The sequence below is a fragment of the Bubalus kerabau genome, chromosome 2 (genome assembly GCF_029407905.1).
Source record: "Bubalus kerabau isolate K-KA32 ecotype Philippines breed swamp buffalo chromosome 2, PCC_UOA_SB_1v2, whole genome shotgun sequence".
Classification (NCBI taxonomy): domain Eukaryota; kingdom Metazoa; phylum Chordata; class Mammalia; order Artiodactyla; family Bovidae; genus Bubalus; species Bubalus kerabau.
In genome coordinates, this window is record NC_073625.1 from 111,638,912 (window position 1) to 111,661,745 (window position 22,834).

At 43.2% G+C, this 22,834-nt stretch overlaps 1 long non-coding RNA gene across 1 annotated transcript in view; it reads right to left on the reverse strand.

Annotated features, from left to right (window-relative positions):
- Positions 1–448: 448 nt before the first annotated feature.
- LOC129643579 (uncharacterized) overlaps positions 449–22,834 on the reverse strand; it is a 38,705-nt gene continuing 16,319 nt past the window's right edge. Inside the window, exons 2-3 of the long non-coding RNA XR_008710392.1 lie at positions 16,553–16,773; positions 449–772 (exon numbers count right to left, since the gene is read on the reverse strand). This is a non-coding gene — a long non-coding RNA (uncharacterized LOC129643579). The remainder of the gene's footprint in view (positions 773–16,552; positions 16,774–22,834) is intronic.

The window sequence follows — 22,834 nt, forward strand, 5'->3', positions numbered from 1 at the left end:
TCAGCACATGTCTTTACCTCTTATGTGTAGAGAAAACTAGGCAGCTTCTTACTGCTCACCTATAGATATGCTTTCCTTTCTGTTTTAAATGAAGAGACATCCCTCCTTACACCTTCGGCTGAAGGAACAAATGCTTCCTGTGCTCTGGATCCTATCTCCTTCTACCTTCTTAATGTTATCCATAAACTATTATCCCCATTTCTTCCATCTTCCACTTATTTTCTCCACAGGATCCTATACTTCAGTATATAATATGGAAAGTCTCTATCTTTTCTTAAATATTGCAAACATCTCCTAATACTCCTCCTGTATTAGTCAGATTAGTTGGATGAGTGTAATCTAACAGTTTTAACAATATTTAGATCTCTGAGACTAAACACACACACAAATTGCTTTTTTACTCATATAAAGTTCAGTGTGGGCTTCCCAGGTGGTGCCAGTTGTAAAGAACCCACCTACCAATGTAGGACCAACGTAGAACATGCCAGACGCGGGTTCAATCCCTGGGTCAGGAAAATCCCCTGGAGGAGGGCATGGCAGCCTACTCCAGTATTCTTACCTGGAGAATCCCATGGACAGAGGAGCCTGGTGGGCTATGGTCCACAGGGTCATAAAGAGCTGGACATGATTGAAGTGACTTAGCATGCAGGCAAAGTTCAGTGTATGTGTTCTTGGTTGGGTGGCTCTCTTGGTAGCTCTCTCTTCTCTGACTCAGGGATCCAGGTTCCTTCCATCTTATGGCATAGCCATCTTCATGAGGTGTTCAGGGCTGCTGTAGAAGGGAAGACAGTATGAGGTAGGTTCACTGAACTACCTTAGCTTAGAATGCCCTACACACTTTTACTCACATTCCTTTAGCCGCATGGTTCCACCTGGAGAGATCTAGGAAATGTTGACCTTCATGGACCAAATGCCTTCTAGCATCATGAATCGTCAGTAGTCAGCCAACTATTTCATCTATCTCTAGTAGCTCCTTACCTCTAGTCTTACCATATATCCATCCACATGGAATCGATCATAGTCTTATTACCACAGATCTGATTGTACCACTTCCCCATTTAGCACCCAATTACTATCCACTGCCAAGTGAATGAAATCCAAACCCTTTATCAAGGTATTCAGTACCATTTAGGCTCTAGCCCTTCCATCCCTGTCTCATGAGGTCTTGTCTTAGGGATTGTCCCATCACACTGCTTCCCGTTCCCAGTTACTGGTAACAAGTAGCAGTTACTCTTCCTTGCCTCTCTACATTAGCACATCCATCTTTCTGAAACATCTCTCTTTGCTGTTATCTGGTGGGAAAATTTCTACCTCTCCTTCACAATTCATTATAAGCATCTTCCTCTGTGAACCTTGTAATGTTTTTTTATTTTTGAATTTAAGAAATTTTTATTTTATATGGGATTAAGTTGGTCAACAACGTTGTGATAGTTTCAGGTGTACAGCAAAGTGGTTCAGTTATACATATATATGTTATCTACTCTTAAAAGTTCTTTTCTCATTTAGGCTGTTACAGAATATTGAGTAGAGTTCCCTGTGCTATACAGTTGTTGGTTATCCATTTTAAATATAGCACCGTGTACATGTCCATCCCAAACTCCCTAACTATCCCTTCCCCCCACCCTTGGCTTCTGGTGACCATAAGTTTGTTCTCTAAGCAGCACCTTTTTAAAAGTAGAGTTGATCATTTAGTCCTTTTATGCCACAACTGATCATCAGCAAACCTCCACAGTAGTACTTATTTCACTGAGTTAAAATCATGTTTTTACGTATCAGTCTCTCTTCTTTTAAACTATGAGCTCCTTGATAGCTAGGATCATGACTTGCTATCTTAGCATCTCCAATGCCTAAAGCAGTGTCTGTCACATGATGGGTGTTTAATAAATGTTCACCTAATGAATAATTAAATGAATGAATAAATGATGTACACTTTAAAATATTTCTTACACTTAAATTTCAATTCAGTGTTTATTCAATATTTAAAAGTTCTTAGAGAAAGCTATGAGCTTGTGCTATATTTTCTGTATCTTCTGTTAATGAAGAAGGATGGACAGTATTAAAGCCTTACAGAAATACAGTAACAGAAATTCTTGATTTGGTTAGGGGAGCTTCTTCACAAAAAAGTTAGTGAAAGTGATACAAGAATGAGCTGAAGCTACAAAGAGGTTAAAGTGACTGATTCTTACTGATGTAGAAATATCACTGAAAGATTCAACTTTCTCTTGCTTTGGGATGTCAAAGAGCACAGAGAACACTGATAAGGACTGAGAGGATTCAGGCAATTGAGATGAGAAGCTTGAGGAAATATCATTTCAGTCTGTAATGTAAAAACGAATGGTGTGGGGCTGGGGGGACATGCATACTTCCTTGAGCTTTTCCCTTCTGAACCATGAAAAAACAACTCTACCACAATTAATATACATTTTGAATGAACTGTATTTCATTAATAATTCTTCAAAAAAAATGAAAAAAAAATAATTCTTCAAAAATCATTGTTCATCTTGTCATATATACTATCTCTTAATTAACTAGACTGTTCCGTTAATCAGTTCATCATTCCATCTCTGACCAGTCTATATGAGTAGAATCACTGTATATTCAAAAACAATAAATAACAAACAAAATCTCCCCCAAACCAAATATCCTGATGCCTGTGTTATCTTTTCTGATCCATAATCAGTTATAATGAGTGGTCTTCCGCTTGATTTGTGCTGAAACTGCCACACAGGGCAAGTGGAAGGGAGTCACTGGGAAGCTGGAGGGCGACAGGAATTTGTTGCTATTGCTGTTTATTTGCTTAGTCGTGTCTGACTCTTTGGAACTCCATGCACTGTAGCCCGCCAGTTAATTCTCCATGGAATTTTCCAGGCAAGAATACTGGAGTGGGTTGCCATTTCCTTCTCCAGGGGATCTTCCTGACCCAGGGATCAATCCTGTGTCTCCTGAATTGCAGGCAGATTCTTTACCACTGAGCCACCAGGGAATAGCCTCTATCAAACTGAGATAATGATCAGGAGAACTGTGCCAACTATAGGGATTGGTGCAGAGCAGGAAAAGAGGTGGAGTCTTCGTTTCGGACATCAGTTTTGGCCAGATATGGAAGCAACAGTGGGAGGTCTCCCTCTCCATGAATCTGGAGACCAGGGACACAAGGTCACCTTCAGAGTTGAACTATCAATAGTAAAATTCACAGACAATGGATGTGTTTAGTCACCCGTGGGAATAAATCAAGAAACTGAAATGCATGGACCTCATGAAACTCCAATCAAGGGAGGAAATTTGGATGTAATCAGAGGAAGGCAGGTCCAGAATGTGAATGCCATTGCATAGAAGATAATCAATTGAATTGCCCATCGCCTGGGGGAAGACTGGGTGAAGGTGGATGAGGGTGCTGGCAGAATGGGAAGTGGTCAGTGTGGACGACAGGAAATAAAAACCCCAAGGCATCTTAACATGGCAGTGCACACCCAAGCCCTGTGCAGGGGAGAGATTCTGCTTTCTGTGGTTGCTGTGGAACAGGAGTGCCTCTTCTCATCTCCCTTCAGTATCCCGTGTGCCCTGCGCTCAGCATCTGTGTTCATTCTGATCCTGGGACTGGATGCCCTGGGCAGTGGACATAAGCTTTCAGTCCCTGGGAAGAAATGTCTCCCATTATAAATTTCTACTTTGGCTATGAGTAACCTCTTGGATTTGAGTGATTCAAGTGACCTTGGATTCTGAAAACGTCTGGAAACCTGATGAGGATAAACACTGGAATTTGGAAAGTGGTCAGCTCCTCAAGGGGATGCTACAGCAAACCCTGGTGGGCAGCTACAGCCTCCTTCCAGGAATGCACTGACCTCATCTTCAGTCCTTTGCTGCCTTCCATAGACAGTACCACAGTATCCACTTAGGTTAAGGATTCTTAACCCCATCAGAGCCAATGACCTATTTTCAAGTGAATGTTTTGTTAGGTCCTATTTACTATCTGGAAAGAAATTCACAAATTATTAACCTCCTATACGTGCTTAGTTGCTCAGTAGTGTTTGACTCTTTGGGACACTTTGGACTGTATGTAGCCTGCCAGGCTCCTCAGTCTGTGGGATTTTTGAGCCAAGAATACTGGAGTGGGTTGTTACTTCCTTCCCTGGGGATCTTCCCAACCCAGAGATTGAACCCATGTCTCCCGTGTCTCCTGCACAGCAGGCTGGTTCTTTATGCACTGAGCCATCAGGGAAACCTCCTACACACATCTTTCTAAAAGTCAACACAATGTCCTAATGATGAAGATAAATTATTGACAGAAGAGGAATAATTTATAACTAACTAGTATGTATTGGAGTATATTAATATTTAGGGAAGACTAACTAGGAGGTAGAATGAAGCAGTTGCTTTGAAATCTGAGTGAATGTGACAGAGACTAATGTAATAGATAGAGACACGTTTGCTGACAACTCAAATCACAATAGCAAAATTGCTGGCAGCCAAATGCTTTTCTGAAATTGTCAATACTGTTGGTAAAGTTCTGAACAAACACAGTGCCATCTTCTCTTCCTTTAAAAAGGCTTAAGCGGCATTTACAGAAAAATCAGTGTATATAAAAATATACAAAAGTAACTTGTGTTTCCAAGTAAAATGGAATTGAATTTCACACCACGTAATTACAAACAGATTTTCCCACACAAATATCCAGTGTGACTTGTGAAGTTTGCACAGGACACACGACACTTGTTGGTGCACAAGATCAAATAGCCAGCACCCTTGGTTCCACTCATTAAGTGCTACTGGTGCCCCTCCTAATAACTGCGACAATCAAAAGTGCCCCCTAGAGTTTCCAATACATCTCCTAGAGGCTGGTACCTTTCTTACTGAGATACACTGATTTACGCGAACAGAAAACAATGAAGTGAAGTTGTTAGTCGCTCAGTTGTGTCTGACTCTTTGCGACCCCATAGACTGTAACCTGCCAGGCTCCTCTGTCCACGGAATTCTCCAGGGAAGAATACAAGAGTGAGCTGCCATTCCCTTCTCCAGGGGATCTTCCAGACCCAGGGATTGAACCTGGGTCTCCTGCATTTGCAGGCAGATTCTTTACCATGTGAGCTACCGGGGAAGCCCCGACTTAAGTGAACAGGAAACAATATGAGTGTCCAATAACGCAAGTGTGCCCGTCCTATGACAGTCATTCCATGGCCTGACATGGCAGGTAACTTCAGCTGGCAGAAAGAAGGGACAAGGATGCATGAAGCTGGGGAGAGTACCTAGTGCTAGAGGAAGAAGCAGAAATACATGCAGAACAATAAGTCAGAACTTATGAGGGGAAACCAGGATAACAGTTCACCTCTGGGACTTGGGCCAGCATTCACAGAAGAGTCAACACATAAAGAACTATGGCTCTGGAGCCACATGGGTGCCCAGGTTTGTTGTTGGTGCCAAATATTCCAGATCCGGCTGAAGGGGAAGAATTTATGTCAACAGAGGAGCCCAAAAGTAATGACTTGTTTCCTAGAATGTGGGTCTAGGAATGTAACATATGACAGCCTCAGCCAGAAATGACTCAGTGTAAGGCATGAGCTTTGGAGAAGGCAATGGCACCCCACTCCAGCACTCTTGCCTGGAAAATCCCATGGACAGAGGAGCCTGGAAGGCTGCAGTCCATAGGGTCGCTGAAGGTCAGACATGACTGAGCGACTTCACTTTCACTTTTCACTTTCATGCATTGGAGAAGAAAATGGCAATCCACTCCAGTGTTCTTGCCTGGAGAATCCCAGGGACGGGGGAGCCTGATGGGCTGCCATCTATGGGGTCGCACAGAGTCAGACACGACTGAAGCGACTTAGCAGCAGCAGCAAGGCATGAGCTTAAGTCTTCTCAAAAGTAACAGCTGAGGAGAAAGCAAATGCAGAAGAGACTAACAGCCACTGTTTCTCAATGCCACTTGATTGAAGAGGGTATGCTACACAACATTTGATTTTCTTACCTTAGTGGGTTTTTTTGCCCTCACTTGAACATAAATGAATCAACTCATTCTTCAAACAAAAAATACATATTCAAGAGAACAAGATTTGGGCATTCACAAACCATTCCTCAAACCACCCCCACACCATGTATGTGCTGCTTTCCTGTGGGTGGACATAAAACAGCTGCTTGGAACTCAGACTTGGAGTCCACTTCCAAAAGTGGGGTCATGAAGGCGTGGCAATAAATTGCAACAATGCTTATACTGAATACTGCAATTTACAAGGATAAGTACATAACTTTGCCTGGAGTCCAGACCAAGGACAACTCTTCAACCCCTGCTTTGTGACTCAGGGGCCAAACAACACTCATACAAACCAGATATTCCCTAAAGACCATCTCAACAGGGTGATGCCTCATCTCCTGTGACTGTTCCCAAAGTCCCATCCAAGATAATTATCTAATCTTTGCTCAGGATTCAAATTACCTAATGTTTTTACTTCACTGGATTGAGCAGGCTCCTTTGTACATCAGTTCCTGGGGGAAAAAAAGAAAAGATGCTCTCATTTCAATTCCCACCCTTTTAGAGGTCTTATTACTTCATCTGTCCCACGTTCATTATAGGGGATGGTGAAAGCAAGTTCAGCTTTACAGTCTTTGATGGAATATATTATTAAAATTGAGTTTTAAAAAGAGAGAGAGAAATAGCATTCTGTGCATGAAAAGAATTTTCCATTTCAGCCTGTAAATTGAAGAAAAAGACTGAAGAAATTATCTCCTATTATAAAATATTCAGGAAGATAGCTGGCAGTATTTTTTCTTCTTCCAGAAGCTTTGATCCAATCATGGTTAAGGTATTGCTGAATTATACACGTGCGGTCCCAGCTCATTCTGCTGACCTCTCACTTGTTCTCTGACCCAGATGCCTCCTATTTCCCTTTATACACCTTCCTCCAAGCATATCTCTGTCCCTAGCTTTTGAGCACATGCCTGGGTAGATTTGGGGGTCTCTTACCTTTTGGTTGTTCCCTTGGTGCCATCAATCACGGATTTGATTATCTGGTAGTTTGAGATCAGAGAGGCCACCAGGAGTAACTCTGAACAACGCACTCTATGAAATGGATGAGTTAATATTCATCTAAATGTATGAATTAATATATTTCTCTGTGCTTTTTCCTATATGAATATGTCCTTAGGATTTTCTTCCTGTGTATGAAGGCGAAAGTGTTAGTGACCCAGTCGTGTCTGACTCTTTGTGATCCCATGGACTGTACCTCACCAGGGTCCTCTGTCCATGGAATTCTCCAGGCAAGAATACTGGAGTGGGTTGCCATTCCCTTCTCCAGGGAAGTTTCCTGACCCAGGGATTGAACCAGGGTCTCTTGCACTGCAGGTGGATTCTTGACCATCTGAGCCACCAGGGAAGCCCCTTCCTGTACATATCTCAATTTAAAAACTTAAATCCAGATCCACGTCCCTATCTAGAAAGCTTTAATGGTTCCCTGCTGCCCACAAAATCAAGATCCTCTGTGTTTTCCCCCAACATACCTTTTCAACAAATCAACTCCTCTAGACATAATGAGAGCTGTACAAAGCAGTGGCTGGATATATAGCCTTTGGACTGGAATGCCAGCTCAGTCACTTAGAATTTGTATTCTCAGGTGAGTTACTTAAACCCCTCTATGCCCCAGTTTCCTCAACTGTAAAAATGGCTTAATAGTAGAAATAATTTGAATTGCAAGACAATATATGTTAGTTGCTGAGAAAAGAGTCTCATATGTGATAAGCATCATCTACTATTATGATTATTATTACTCACTACCCTCAGTACACTTGCATTTTTCTATTTTTGTACTTTTTCTTACAGTTTCTGAAATGCTCATCCTTTCTCTCCAAATTCCTCTAAATTCTTCCCATCCTTTAAAGTCCTTACCAGATTGTTCCTTTTCCATGAACTCCCCTGGCCTGTGTGGTTCACAGTGTTCTCTTCTCTTGTGCACCAATACACAAAGTATCTCTTCCAATCATTTTGCGTATGGTCATTTGTTGCTTCATAGCACTTATATTGCTGCCTATGATATAATTCATATATAATTTCACCTAGTCTCCCGAACTGGCCTGTGAGTCCTTTGAAGGTAGGGACTCAGGCCGGTTTTTGTATAGAGCTCGGCACCTGGTAGACTGCCTTCCCAATTGTAGCTCAATAAATATCTGTTTATTTGACTTGATTAATCTGCAGGTTGGACATAAGTCTGCTGGATGCTTTTGGAAGTGGGGAGCTAAATGGAGTGCAGAAGAGTTGGAACCTTGGTTATTCGTCTGTAGAACATTTATGAAGTGTCTGTGCAAGGCTCTCTGCTTCCACCTTTCACCTGACAGGGTGTCACCCCCACCACCATGAGGCACCAGGACTGTCTGATTAGAGGATGAGATCAGGTGCTGTGTTTGGCCAGAAGGGGCAGCCTTGGCCACTAGAAAGGCTTTTAGAATGGCAGTTTTAGGGGGAGGCAGGGACAGGGTTCCCAGTCCTGGCTGTAACATAAGCAGTCTCCTAAACTGACTGTTCTCTCTTGAAGTGAAAGTCACTCAGTCAAGTCCGACTCTTTGCAACCCCATGGACAACCCCATGGAATTCTCCGGGCCAGAATACTGGAGTGGGTAGCCTTTCTCTTCTCCAGGGGATCTTCCCAACTCAGGGATCAAACCCAGGTCTCCTGCATTGCAGGCGAATTCTTTACCAGCTGAGCCACAAAGGAAGCCTTGAACTTTCTTGAACTCTTATGCAAAAAGACACCTGTCTTGGATCTTGTTGTGAAACTCAAAACTGATATGAATGCTGTGTATTAGGCCATCATACTGATTTTATTTACTTACTTTAATCCAAGTTACACATCTATTTAATAAAAATAGATTTCTATGGCTTGAAAGAAAAAAAAAAACGTCTCCTAAAGAGCAGGTGCTTCCACAAGGAAGTTTTGTAAATTCAGATCTTTCTTGCTTGGTTGCTCAGAGTTGCCCCTGGCTGGAGATTTTTGGCATCTCAAAGGGCCAGGGTCAGATAAGAAAGACCGTCTAGGCTGGTAATGGGTCAAGACTTCCAGGTTCTAGTCCAGGCTCTTTTACTAACTTCCTGAGTGACTTGAACACTTATGTCATCACCATGCTCTTAAGTTCCCTCATCTGTAAGTGAGGGTGTTGGATGGAGGGTGTAGGCTGCCTGTTATCTCTAACATTCTATCACCCTAGGAGTGTTCTCTTAGTGAAGTCCTAGGCCGCTACAAGGGGAGAGACAGAGACCTCCTTCATCTGGAGTTAAGATTCTTCTGGTGAGTGAGCTCAATTGAGTCGGTCCCTAGGGTATGGGATGATCTCATTTACTAGGAGTGGTCCTGCTTACAAATCTCAGAATCCTTCTCTTTCTCCACCAAATCTGGGAAAGTAAGGATTTGGCAAATAGGATAATGAAGAGATGTCAGGGTAATAATGAGGCAAAGGTCTTAAGTTGGGCCATCTCTGTTTATCAAGTCAGTTGTCCCCACCTCTGGATTCTCACGGAGTGTTCCCTCCTTGCAGTTCTGTCACTGATGAGGGTGGAGGTCTAGTGATGTGAAGCAAAATTGCACTGAGGCTTGGTGTAAAGTGTGCACACATGGTCAGAGAACCCACACAGGCCGTGGGCTCAGCCCTACTGATTCATTCCCCTGGCCTTCCCATCCCCCTACACTGGCAGAAGGCACTCCTCCTTTTCAGCACCCAGATGTCCTTGGCAGCGTTCCTCAGATGCTCTGGCTACTTTTGCCTCATCACTCCTTTCACTCTCAGCTTTAGCTCAGAGAAGCCCCCCATCCCCACCCACCCCCACCCCCCTGCCCAGTAATTCACCTCCATCCCCCACCTAAGGCAGCCAGTCTGCTGCTTTTACTTACATCATGTTCCTGGGGCATGAGATCACTGAGGCCGTGTCTCTGAATCTATGAGCCCATCCTGTGCCTGGAAAATCTGTTGAGGAGAAAGATATGGCTGCTGCTCTCAGGGGACACTGTGCTGTGTTATAGAACTCAAGGAATAATATGGCAATCATGATACTGTCTTGGGCAGAACTTGTATAAGGATAACAGTTCTTGTAGGACAAGTGGTCAAATGTGGAAACAAACATCTGTCCCACTTATGTATTTCATAGTCTTACTTTGCTTTCCCTCTCCTGGCAATGCAACAGCCCCTGCTAGGTGCTTGGCTCTGTGATGCTTACTGAAGGAATATAGCAGGGAAGAGAAAACACATGGCCTGAACCTCCAAGGAATATACAGTCTGGTCAGAAAAGCAAGGCATTCACACATTGTGAGTTCATAGGGCAGTTGAGAGTAGGAGGACCTTACCTGGAGCCCATGTTGAGTTTAAGCATCTAAAAATCCCAAGTTCATTTTTCTAGTAGATGATTCATAATTACCCGATTTTAAAAGCACACAGGACAACCCTCTCTCCCCTCCAAAAAATGAAGAATTAAGCTCAACTTGAAAGACCTGGGCTGGAGTCCTGGCTTTTCACCTACTGTCTGTGTGATAACAATTATCTAAGCTCCTTGATCCTCAGTTTCTCAGTCTCAAAAACAGAGAGAATCATTTCTGCCCTACTTATCCCATAGCATGGCTGTTAGGATCAAATGAGATAAGTATGTGAAAGTTCTTTATAAATCATAAAGCATCATACAGGTAAAAGGTATCATTAATGTTTAAAACCAAAACACAAGTCCATACGGAATGACAGAACATAGTTTATTGGAACCTTAGAGGTGTTTGCACAAATGTTTTCCTCTTGCAGATAATGAAATTGAGACCCAGTGAGGTTAAGTGGCCCAGGGACAACAGCTAATCTGGGGCAGAGCCAAGATCAGAGGACAGCCTCCTCAGGGCTCTGCCCTGGAACCGCTGGGGCAGCCAGACAGCCAGAGTCCAGTGCTTCTCTCTGTGTCTGTGGTCCCTGGGGCCCAGTTTGCTGCAGGCTAGGGCTCTTACTTCCTCAGCCACATGGATGATACTATCTGGCTAACTGTGGATTTTTTTTACTTCTTCGCTCTACTCAGCTCCAACCCCTGTTTCCAACCCCTACCACTCAGCCGACTCCTATGAAAATGGTTTCCAAGAGGAGTCTGTTGGAAACAGACTGAGCAGTTAACATCAGCACCAACTAACTGCCGCCTTTCTAGGAGAGACCCAGCAATAAGGTGGGGACAGCATGTGTGGAAACGTGAGAGCCCTGGTAGCCAGTCCAAACGTTGCAGACAAGTTTTGTGAGCGAGGGCTCTCTGAACAACCATTTGTCAAAATGGCCCACATTCTTGTAGGCACAGATCTAGGTGCAAGTTATGAAACAAATAACACAAGGGTGGCTTGCTAGAAGAGGCTCCGGCATATTGGTGAGCGGTGGGCCAGAGGAAACTGGGCCTTCTATCTGTTCATTTCTTTCCAGCTGCTGCTAAGAGCCTCTAATGTTACATGCATTCTTTTCTCTCCCAGTCTAGAAGAGAACCTGGAGACCAGCTTCTGCAAGTCATGGCCACGTCTGTGCTAAATGTCACCCGCAGCACTGTGGGAAGCACAGGCTGCTGCTTTCAGTGAAGGCCTCCAGAGGACAGTGCCCAGACAATCTCTGTGACCCATTCTAGTTCAACCGTTGTCCAGTCTTTAGAAGTGGGCCTCACAATAACCTTAAGATACCACCTTAGCAATTTGTGTTTATTCCTTCTGGCTCCTACTGATTAGAGGTAGGGAATAGCCACTCACCAAGTTCTCCTCCACTTAAAATCATGCTTTGAAATACTTGATAAATGCATCTCGTTAACCTATACTTATCTAGACCTAATAATTTAAAAAACATTTTATGTACTCACTTGATTATAATCTTCAACTCATGTAATCCCTGCTACCTGACCCCCAGCTCTTCAATCCAGTCCCCTAAAAAAATAAAAACCACCCCTGCAGTGCTTTCTTCTCCTTTCTAGGCACCCACCACCCTTCCCTTCTTAAGAACCTTTCCATCTTCAATTCACTAACATCTGAACAGCTGCACAAGCACAAAGTGTTTAATTTGGGAGCAGTGTCTGTGGGAAGGAACGCTTTTTAAGTTTCCAAAGTAATGCAGAAGCTTAATTTAGAAAGTTATAGAACAGCCCTCTTGGTTCTGGAAGTCACAGAAATTATAGATTGTACTGCAGAGGCAACCTGCCTGATGATGTTAGCACTTTGCAGCACTGGGTTTTTCTGCAGCAGCTTCATTTTGATTTCTGTCCAGAAACATAGTGGGCCAGTCCAGTTGAAGCATTCACTCCCTGAGGAAGGAGCCTATGTGCTACTCAGCCTCTCTGTGTGGTCAGGGCCTACCAAGGGCAAGCAAGGGGTTAGTGCCTTTAAAAGCTGGATTGTATTGCCCGTCTGGCCCCTACTCCCTACTTTGGTCTTCAACTTGATCCAAACAGGTCTCGAACTAGGAGATGATAATGGTTACCAAATACTGAGCAGGAAGGGGGATGATTAGATCATACCACCACCACCTTCCTTGGCTCCAGGAGGCTTAAAGAAAGTTAAAGTGCCAAGATTAAAGAGTCTCACATCCTACCAGATCAAATGTTAGGATTTGCCTCTCAGGGACATATAAAATTAGGGTCTGAATAATAATTAGAACCTGGATAGAACAAGATAGACTTGGACATAGGATGGATCCTGGGAGATTCATCCTAATGAGGGTGTGAGCACGAAATGTAGAAATGGGGTGGACACTTTCCCACCTCCATCTCTACCAATCACAGTCACAGTATTTGGGCCTGGAACTGAGACAGTGCCTGCTGAGTGGCATTGCCCAGAGCCATCTGCATACTATATATGCTCAGGACCCTCACAGGGCCTCTGTGGAGTCCAGGCAAAGCATCCTTTTGTAAGATACTAGAGGTGCATCTTGACTGCCATGAGATGTTCTGGAAAGTTAAAACACACACTCAGTTGTATTGCTTGAGTCCCTAGGGCCCAAAAACCCAGAAAAAGAATGCACACTCTGTGTCCTAAAGAGGGTCAGATACATACAGACTGTGTGATAAGCTAGACGTCTCCAAGTGTCAGTCTAGAGAGAAAGACAAGAAATTCCCCAAAAGAAAGTCACTGTGAGCAAAAATACTCTGGCAGAGTAGACCAGGTCCAGGCGGAGCACCTGAATATTGGAGGACAAGAGGTTTCAAACAGAGGACAAGCTGAGTCCTTCCCCCACTTTCTCACCTGGAGTCCCTTAACTCCCAATTCTGAGTTCCAGTGAATTCTGGGCTGGGTCTTACTTAGGAAAGAACAAACTGTGTCACTAGAGAGAAGTACAACTATTCTGGACCTGAAAGACCTTGTTAGGCTGCTCAGGGAGGGAGATGACCCCTGCAGGTCAATGGTTTGGGGGAGGTGGGAAGCAGCCTGGCAGCAGACAATGGATGACAGAGAAGTGCAGGCTGGTGAGGGCAGCGGGTCTGCAGGACAGAGGCAGAATACACACAGAAGACGTGATTGAACTGTGAGTGGTGGCAGAAGTACTCTTCCTGTACAATATATTTTAATTTTTGAATACAATATACTCAAATTAATTTTTTGTGTGTGTGCCAAATATTGCAGTCTTCAGAGCTCAGTTATAATGGCTTCATCTCCATTTATTTTTTATTAACATTTACTAGGGGCTTCCCAGGCAGCACTAGTGATAAAGAATCCACCTGCAATGCAGGAGACATAAAAGACATCAGTTCCATCCCTGGGATGGGGACAATCTCCTGGAGGAGGGCATGACAACCCACTTCAGTATTCTTGCCTGGAGAATCCCATAGACAGAGGATCCTGGCGGGCTACGATCCATAGGGTTGTGAAGAACTGGACATGGGCTGAAGGGACTTAGCACACAGCACACAGAGAATTTACTAGTGGGCCTAAGATGATACAGAGAGATAAAAAGAAAGAAGCATAGGCAGAAAGATACCTTCAGAGAAAATGGAAATTGCAGAAGAAGATACACACAAAGAGATAGTGAAAGAGTTTGAGAAAAGGAATTGGAGGAAGAGAGAAAGCAAGATGAAAAAGGGAGAGAGAGACTTTTTAAGACATCCAGAACCAGTTAGTGTTCCACTAGAAGCTAGCTGGGTCCCCTAGGATGAAAATCAGAAGGGCCCCGATTGAGCCTCCCAGGATTAAGAACCTAAGAGAAACTACAAAGGCTCATTGTTTTGTTTATCCGGAGGTTTTGGCTCCTGGCAACCCGGGCGCTGGTGTTTTGATACACTGCCCGAGCTCCCCCTACTGGCGGCTCTGTAGAATCCCACCATCTGGATCCAAAGTGGAATCAGATTACGTAACTTTTCTCCAGCTTTACCCACCCTTTTCACTTTTTCCATTTTTTTTTTTTTTTAATTTCTCAAGTTCTTGATTCTCCGAAGCTAATACTAGGGCTTGAATTCCCTGATTACAATCATCCTTACGCCTAATGAGGGCAGTCCTAGAAGACTCCTCCTAAGGAGGCTGCAAGCAGGAGGCTGAGCAAACATTTATTAAACACGTGCCACATACAAAGTGCTCTGCAAAGGCCTGAAGGGAACTCATTTGGCCTTGGGACTTCTCGCTTCAAAAGTGACTGCTAGAATTAAAACTGGCCTTCTGGGGTTGGGCTGAGGGCACTCGCCTGTCCAGTTCTGTCCACCAGAACCAGCATCCCGAAGCATGTCCTAAGAAGAGCCCACCAGGGCAACAGTGATGACACCCCCTTCCTCTTTTTCTTCCTTATCCTTCTCCCTGTCTGTCTTCTTCCCTGCATGAAGAGGAGGAACTGCTATGTGCAAAGCCCCCGGGACGGGAAGGGACATGTCTCCCAGTGCCAAGCTGATCTTACTAAGAATAACCTTTATCTCTAGGAGGAAAAGCAGAAGACCTGGTTCTCTCTTTCTCTCCACCACCTCCCCCTCAGGTGGATTTTAAAGGGGCAGCACCACCCACTTATAAGAATATACTGAGCCCTGTCTTTCCTAAAGTGCGTAAGTTCTAAGTCACAACATCTGGAAAGCGGCAATGTGGGAGAAGAGAACTTGAGTTCAGAGGCCCCGGTGAGGAGGTGAGGGAGGAGGCAAGAAGGAAATGAAGGGCAAGAGAAAGAACAGGAGACAGGGATCTCTGTTACACCCCGAGCCTGGACTTCTGCAGTGCAGGGGTAGACTGACAGGGGCAGTCAGACCCTTGTGGGGAGGGTTTCCCTGGGGTGGGGAGTGGGGCCCCCACTATGGCTGTACTTGAGGATCACCTTGGAGGGTGGGTCAGATTTCCAGACCGCTGGCCAGGATGTATGCTCACAATAAGGAGCCCTTGTTCCCCCCAGTCCCTCCACTCAGAGGTTAGAAATCCAAACCATCTCTAAAAATTGTTTTTCTTTCATAAAAGTGCTGCTTTTCTCTTAACACAGAAAGTATAAATGTTCTAAAAAATAGGTCAGAAGCACAGCATTGTTTCCAAAGAGTCTGGAATATCAGAAAGGATTCTCTTTGCTGACTAAAAACTGAACAGATTTTTACAGTGAACTGCACTGCAGAAAGCAGTGAACAGCCCTCAGAAAAACGGAGTCCCTTCTTTAATCCCCTGTTCTGCCCTTGCCCACTGTTTCTGTCTCTTACCCACCTCCCCTCCGCCAGCTTCTTCCTTTCCCATTATCACTGATTCAGACTTCTGCTCGCACTGTCTTGTGGTCTCTGGGATCTGGCTTCCTTCCCTACTCACCTTTCATGTCCTCCTACACGTGCTTGTCTGGGCCAGATTGCCTGGGTGAAAGGAACAGGAAGAAAGGATTGCCCTGTCTGCTTGGGATCCCTGATGCCCTGAAGCCTTCTAACAGGGCAAGTGGACACCCTACAGAACACGAGGAGAGTCAGTCTCTGGGTCTTTCTCTACTCACCACTCAGTCTACAAACCACCTCTGGAAAGTTACTGGACAGCTGACAGCCTGTAAATTGCAGTACCTCCTGTCTCGAACAGCCCTTGTCCACTCCTATCATAGGAAAGTGTTTTAGTGACTCAGGAGTCAGTAGGAGCAGAAGGGCCTGGGCAGGCACTGCATAAATACAAATAATGGTTATTTATCATAGATGAGAGTGGCTCATAAATATAACTGAAACTGGCTCAATCCTGCTACTATGGAATAAACGGAAAAAACCAGACATCAAAAAGTAAAAAATAAAAGAAGTATGCTCTGCAGATGTCATTTCTCCATATTGCTATAGCTAAATAAATTGTAGCAATTTCCAAAATGTTCCTGGAGAAGATATGATTTTGTAAGAAACCTGCTGAGCAGCTCTATGGTGTGGGGCTGAGTTGCCTAAGACCAGCAGAGGGCAGACTTCAGTTATAAATGGGAACCTGCAGTGGGTGGATGGTGGGGAAAGGGCAATTTAGGATTCCAAGGTTGTAAACTGCTTATTCCATGCTACGCATACCATCGGAGATCATAGTCCAAGATCCTTGACAGGCTATGAAGGACTAGATTTCAAAGAATCAGTTATAAGCAGAGAATGACAAAACTGGAAATGTTCCTTTGTTCATAAGAAAAGGTGGTTTCTACATACCTCCTCTGGCAGCTGCAAGATGCTATTAAGTGTGAGTCACTGCAGTGACTTGTCCCAGTCCTGGTCTGCCACAGCCCTTCGGAGCCGCATACTGTTTACAGTGGAGATGTTTGGGCTTTGTATCTGACTTGGAAAAGCAGGTGCTATTTCCAGGACTTGGTGAAGAAGGTCCTGCTGTTGGTCATTCCCTTTTGTTCAGTGAGCATGGAAAAACCTGCTCCCTGGGAAATAGATAAGAATGAAGACCATTAGAAATGTTTATTTAAGATTTGAGCCAGCCTAGCAACCCCACTTCTAGATATATCCAAGAGAATTGAAAACATATGAAAAAATTGGGCAGGAATGTTCATAAGCAGCATTATTCATTATAGCCAAAAAAAGGAGAAACAACCCAAGTGTCCGTTGACTGATGACTGACTAAGCAAAATGTGGTTTATCCTTACAATTGATTATTCAGTCAAAAAGGGGGGAAGGATTGACATATATTACAACATGGATAAACCTGGAAAACTTCATGCTAATTGACAGAAGCCAGTCACAAAGGACCGCACATTGTGTGAGTCCATTTGTATGAAATGTCTGAAATAGGCAAATTCATGGAAACAGAAAATAGATTAGTGGTTGCCAGGGGCTGGGGTAAGGGACTACTGGAGAACGTCTGTTAATGAGTTTCTTTTGGGATAAAAATGTTCTGAAAATAGACAATGGGGATGTACAATTCTGCAAATAAACTAAAAACCACTGAACTATATACTTTAAAAGGGTGAATTATATCTCAATAAACTTTTATGTAAAAAAAGATTTTTGGGGGGACTTCCCTCATGGTATAGTGGTTAAGAAACCACCTGTCAGTGTAGGGGACAGGGATCAAACCAGGTTTGATCCTTGGTTCGGGAATATTCCACTTGCCTCAGAGCAACTAAGCCCAAGCACCACAACTACTGAGCCCAAGCTCTAGAGCCCACAAGCTGCAACTACTAAGCCCTTGCACCACAACTAGCCTGTGCTGAAGCCTGTGCACCTACAGCCCATGTCCTACAACAAGAGGAACCACCGCAACGGGCTGCCTGCAAAGGTGGCCCTCTTGCCTTGAGTGAAACAGCACCCGTGACTGCATGATCAGAGAGGTGTCAGCCCTTTACACATTAGTCAGCTGGAGAAGATGCAGGATTGGTTTACTTTGTGGGTAATTCTCCTTGCTTCCTGCAGTGAGTTTGGCTACCTTTATTTTCAGTCTGCACTAAATCTCGGAGAAGGCAATGGCACCCGACTCCAGTACTCTTGCCTGGAAAATCCCATGGACGGAGGAGCCTGGTAGGCTGCAGTCCATGGGGTCGCGAAGAGTCAGACACGACTGAGCAACTTCAGTTTCACTTTTCACTTTCATGCATTGGAGAAGGAAATGGCAACCCACTCCACTGTTCTTGCCTGGAGAATCCCAGGGATGGGGGAGCCTGGTGGGCTGCCGTCTATGGGGTCGCACAGAGTCGGACACGACTGAAGCGACTTAGCAGCAGCAGCAGCAGCAGCAGCACTAAATCTGCTGTTTTCATACAAAATATGTTTTAGCTTGAGGGGAAGACTGTCTTGAGGGGAAGAGAGTAGCCCCTGCTCTCCACAACTAGAGAAAGCCCATATGCAGCAACAAAGACCCAGTGTAACTCAAATAAACAAATAACATTTTAAAATTAAAAGATGTGGGGGACTTCCCTGGTGGTCCAGTAGCTAAGACTCCGCATTCCCAATGCAGGGGGCCCAAGTTGGATCCCTGATCAGGGGACTAGAGCCCACACGCCACAGCTAAGAGTTCCCGGGACACAGTGAAGAGCAAAGATACTGCACGCCTCAACTAGGACCTGGCACAGCCAAACAAACAAATACATTTCTTAGTTAAAAAAAACTAAACAAGATTTTGAGCTGGGCAGAATTACTAGAGGGAAACTTAGAGCAGGAAATACGGAGAATATAAAGAGAATATTTGATTTTAGGAGAGACAGTCTTCCCCTCAAGCTAAAACATATTTTGTATGAAAACAGCAGATTTAGTGCAGACTGAAAATAAAGGTAGCCAAACTCACTGCAGGAAGCAAGGAGAATTATCCACAAAGTAAACCAGTCCTGCATCTTCTCCAGCTGACTAATGTGTAAAGGGCTGACACCTCTCTGATCATGTAGTCATGGGTGCTATTTCACTCAAGGCAAGAGGGCCACCTTTGTGTTGATGTCATGGTGACCCCTGTGCAGAGAGAAATAAGGGAGAATCACACTCTTCAGGCCATAGCAATAGGAAAGACTTCCCAAGCTCTCAGAAGCTGGTGAGGAAGGAAGGTGATAATAGTTAAGTCACCAGCTCAGTTTCTGGGAGCCTCACAGTCACTCCTGAGTCCCGGGTATATTATTAATAATGCCTGCAGAGTCTAGAAGCTTGTGTTCTGTTCTTCCTGTTGTCCCCACAGCACCTGGAAGAGGCTGAGCCTATAAGAATTCTTAGTAAATACTTGAAAAAAGTGGAGGAATGAAGAAATAGGTGAGCACACAGGTGAAAAGCCCCAGTGAAATGCCATGGGATGCCTGGGGCCATGGTCAACAGTCTTGGTCAACACATGAGTAAGAAAGATAAGGAGAAATGACTTTATTCACCCACTCTTCATCAGAAGATAAAGACGATTCATAAATCTCTGGACCTGCCTTGTTGAGTCCTGAAAGCAAGGGCAAGTTTCCAGGCACACCTAAGCCCATCCTTCTAGAACAGGATGCTTGACTTACTTTTCATTTATCACCTTTATCCAATTCCTGGACAGAAACTGTAATATGTTAATATCACTTTGTGATAGTGAGTCAAAATTTGTTTCACTTCTAAGATGCACTGTGAAGAAACTCTATGAGAGTATATGCCTTTTAAAATTTGTGTTTACTAATTTAAAACAAACAAACAAATGAAAAAGCACCTTCCTGTTCTGTAATTGGTTATGGTGACCAAGCAGAGCAATGATACTGGAATATAGCAAATATTTTCCAGCCCTGTGTTTTTCTCCAAGTCTGGTCCTCTGGGTGACTGTTAACGCATTTTAGGGAACCAGGGACTATGTCTAAGTATGTCTTATGAAACCTGCTTAATTATAGATACAGTCAAGAGATGGGAACTCGGTAACTAATTATGTACCTAGAGCTTCAAACAGGGATTGGAACCAGAGCTCATAACACTTCCAGTTATGCAGTAAGTACGGGGTTAAAAAATCACAGGCCAAATACCGATTGTTTTTAATAAATTATGAGTTCAGAAGTAAAAAGAATTAGATTTGGGAGCTGGGCAGATCTGGATCTAACACTCGGCCATTTCCTTCTGCTGTTCCTTTAGGAAATGTGTATTGATCTCCTACTATGTACCAGGCACTGTTAGGCATTGAAGATATCAATAGAAACACAAATGAGAAAGTCAGTCTCTAACCTTGGAGAGCTTACAGTCCAATAGCTACATAAATACTTATCTTTAAAATGTTGATAAACTTCTCTGCATTCAAATCTGTAAGATGAAAAAAAAAAAGATACCTAATTTGAAAGTCTTTGGAAGGAATGACGCTAAGCTGAAACTCCAGTACTTTGGCCACCTCATGCGAAGAGTTGACTCATTGGAAAAGACTCTGATGCTGGGAGGGATTGGGGGCAGGAGGAGAAGGGGACAACAGAGGATGAGATGGCTGGATGGCATCACTGACTCAATGGACGTGAGTCTGAGTGAACTCCGGGAGTTGGTGATGGACAGGGAGGCCTGGTGTGCTGTGATTCATGGGGTCACAAAGAGTGGGACACAACTGAGTGACTGAACTGAACTGAGGAAGGACTAAGTTGAGTAACATAAAATTCCTAGAATATTGCATTTTAAAAAATGTTACTTCTTCTTTCTTTATATACACCCACTGGTAAACTTTATCATTTGCTACCACATGCTACTACTATCTTTAACTGAACATTCCTAGCTTAAAGTGACACCTAATGGGTCAGGGCTTTGGTTAGAAACCCCAAACAGTACATGTTGTAGGGAGGAATCTTGGGGTTGACATCAGCGAGGTCTTCATTAGAAGCCAACTCTGCTAGTTGCTAATTTGGGGCAAGTTATTTAACCTCTCCAGCTTCACTTTTATCCTCTGTAAAATGAGGCTAAGAATCCTATCCTCATGGAGTTATTGGGAGGTTAAATGAGAAAGACCGGAATACATCACAAGTAACAATAATAAAGTGTTAGCTGGTGAAATCATTGTTACATGTCATATATGTGTGTTGATTTATGTATTCTGATGTCACAGTTTAAAATACACTTTTTACCGTGGGCCATGGTCCAAAAGAATTGAAAGTCACTGCTACTACTTTAAGACACTATCTAAGTTGCCTGCAATTAAAAAAAAACAAACACTATTTTTCTTTTTTAATTGAGGTAAAATTGGTATATTAAAGTGAAAATCGCTCAGTCATGTCTGACTCTTTGCAACCCCATGGATTGTAAAGGCCATGGGCTTCTCTAGGCCAGAATACTAGAGTGGGTAGCTGTTCCCTTCTAGGAATCTTCCCAACCCAGGGATCAAACCCAGGTCTCTTGCATTGCAGGTGGATTCTTTACCAATTGAGCCACCAGAGAAGCCCCAAATTTGGTATATAGCATTATATAAATTTTAGGTGTATATTATAAATCAAAATTTGTATACATTACAAGGCGATCACTCTCATAAATCTAGTTACTATCCATCATCATACAACTGATTCACACCACCCATTTTACCCTCCCCCAATAACCCCCTTCCCCACTGGTAATCACCAGTCTGTTCTCTGTATCTATGAGTTTGTTTTTGTTTTGTTTGTTTTATTAGATTCCACATATAAGTGAAATCATATGGTATTTGTCTCTTTCTGTCTATTTCACCTAGCATAATACCTTCTAGGTCCATCCATGTTGCTGCAAATGGCAAAATTTCCTTCTTTCTAGGGCTGCATAGTATTCCATGGTGTGTGTGTATGATGGAGTCGGCTAAATGGTTATATGCAAGGTTCTAAGACACAATGTCTTTCTGAAGAGAAGCTGTGTATATACATACACACCACATCTTCTTTATGCATTCATCCATCCATAGACACAAGTTGTTTCTGTATCTTGGCAACTGTAAATAATGCTGCAATAAATATAGGGTGCAAATATCTTTTCAAATTAGTGTTTTAATAGTCTTAAGATAATACCCAAAATTATAAGAATAACTGAATCATATGGTAGTGCCAATCTTTTTTTCTTCCTGAGGACTCTCCATACTGTTTTCTATCATGGCTGCACCAATTTCCAGTTCTACCAACAGTGTACAAGCGTTCCTTTTTCTCCACATCCTTTTCAACACTTATTGTTTCTTGTCTTTTTACTAATGGCCATTCTAACAGGTGTGATATTGCATTGTGGTTTTGATTTGCATTTCCCTGATGATTACTGATGTTGAGTATCTTCTCATATGTTTGGTGGCTATCTGTATGTCTTCTTTGGCAAAATGTATTCATGTCTTCTGCCCATTTTTAAATTGGGTTCTTTGTTTCTTGTTGATGAATTATGTGACTTCTTTAATACTTTGGATATTAACTCCTTATCAGATACATGATTTAATTTGCAAGCATCTTCTCCCATTTAGTAGGCTGACTTTTCATTTTGTTGTTGCTTTCCTTGGCCATGCCAAAGCTTTTTAGTTTGATATGGTACCATTTGTTTATTTTTGCTTTTGTTTCCCTTGCCTTTGGAGTCAGATCTTTAAAAAACACACCTCTAAGACCAATGTCAAGGAAATTACATCCTATTTTTTTCCTCTGAGGAATTTTATGGTTTCAGTTAAGTCTTTAATCCATTTTGAGTTGATTTTTCTGAATGGTGTAAGACAGAGGTCTAGTTTCATTCTTTTGCTTGTGGCTGTCCAGTTTTTCTAACACCATTTATTGGAGAGACTGTTTTTTCCCCATTATATACTCTTGGCTCCTGTGTGGTAAATCAACTGTTCATATTTGCATGGATTTATTTCTGGGATCCCTATTTTGTTCCACTGATCTGTCTGTTTTTATATAATTTTTCAATTATACACTTATTAATTCACTCAGTAAATAGTTACTGAGCACCAAATGCCAGGCACTGTTCTAGGCACTGGAAATATAGCAGTGAACAAAATAGACAAAAATTCCTGCAGTCATCTGGTTTACCTTCTGGCTGGGGAGACACTAGTAATATATACAGATAAGGTACAAAATTTAGGAAATGCATAGGAGA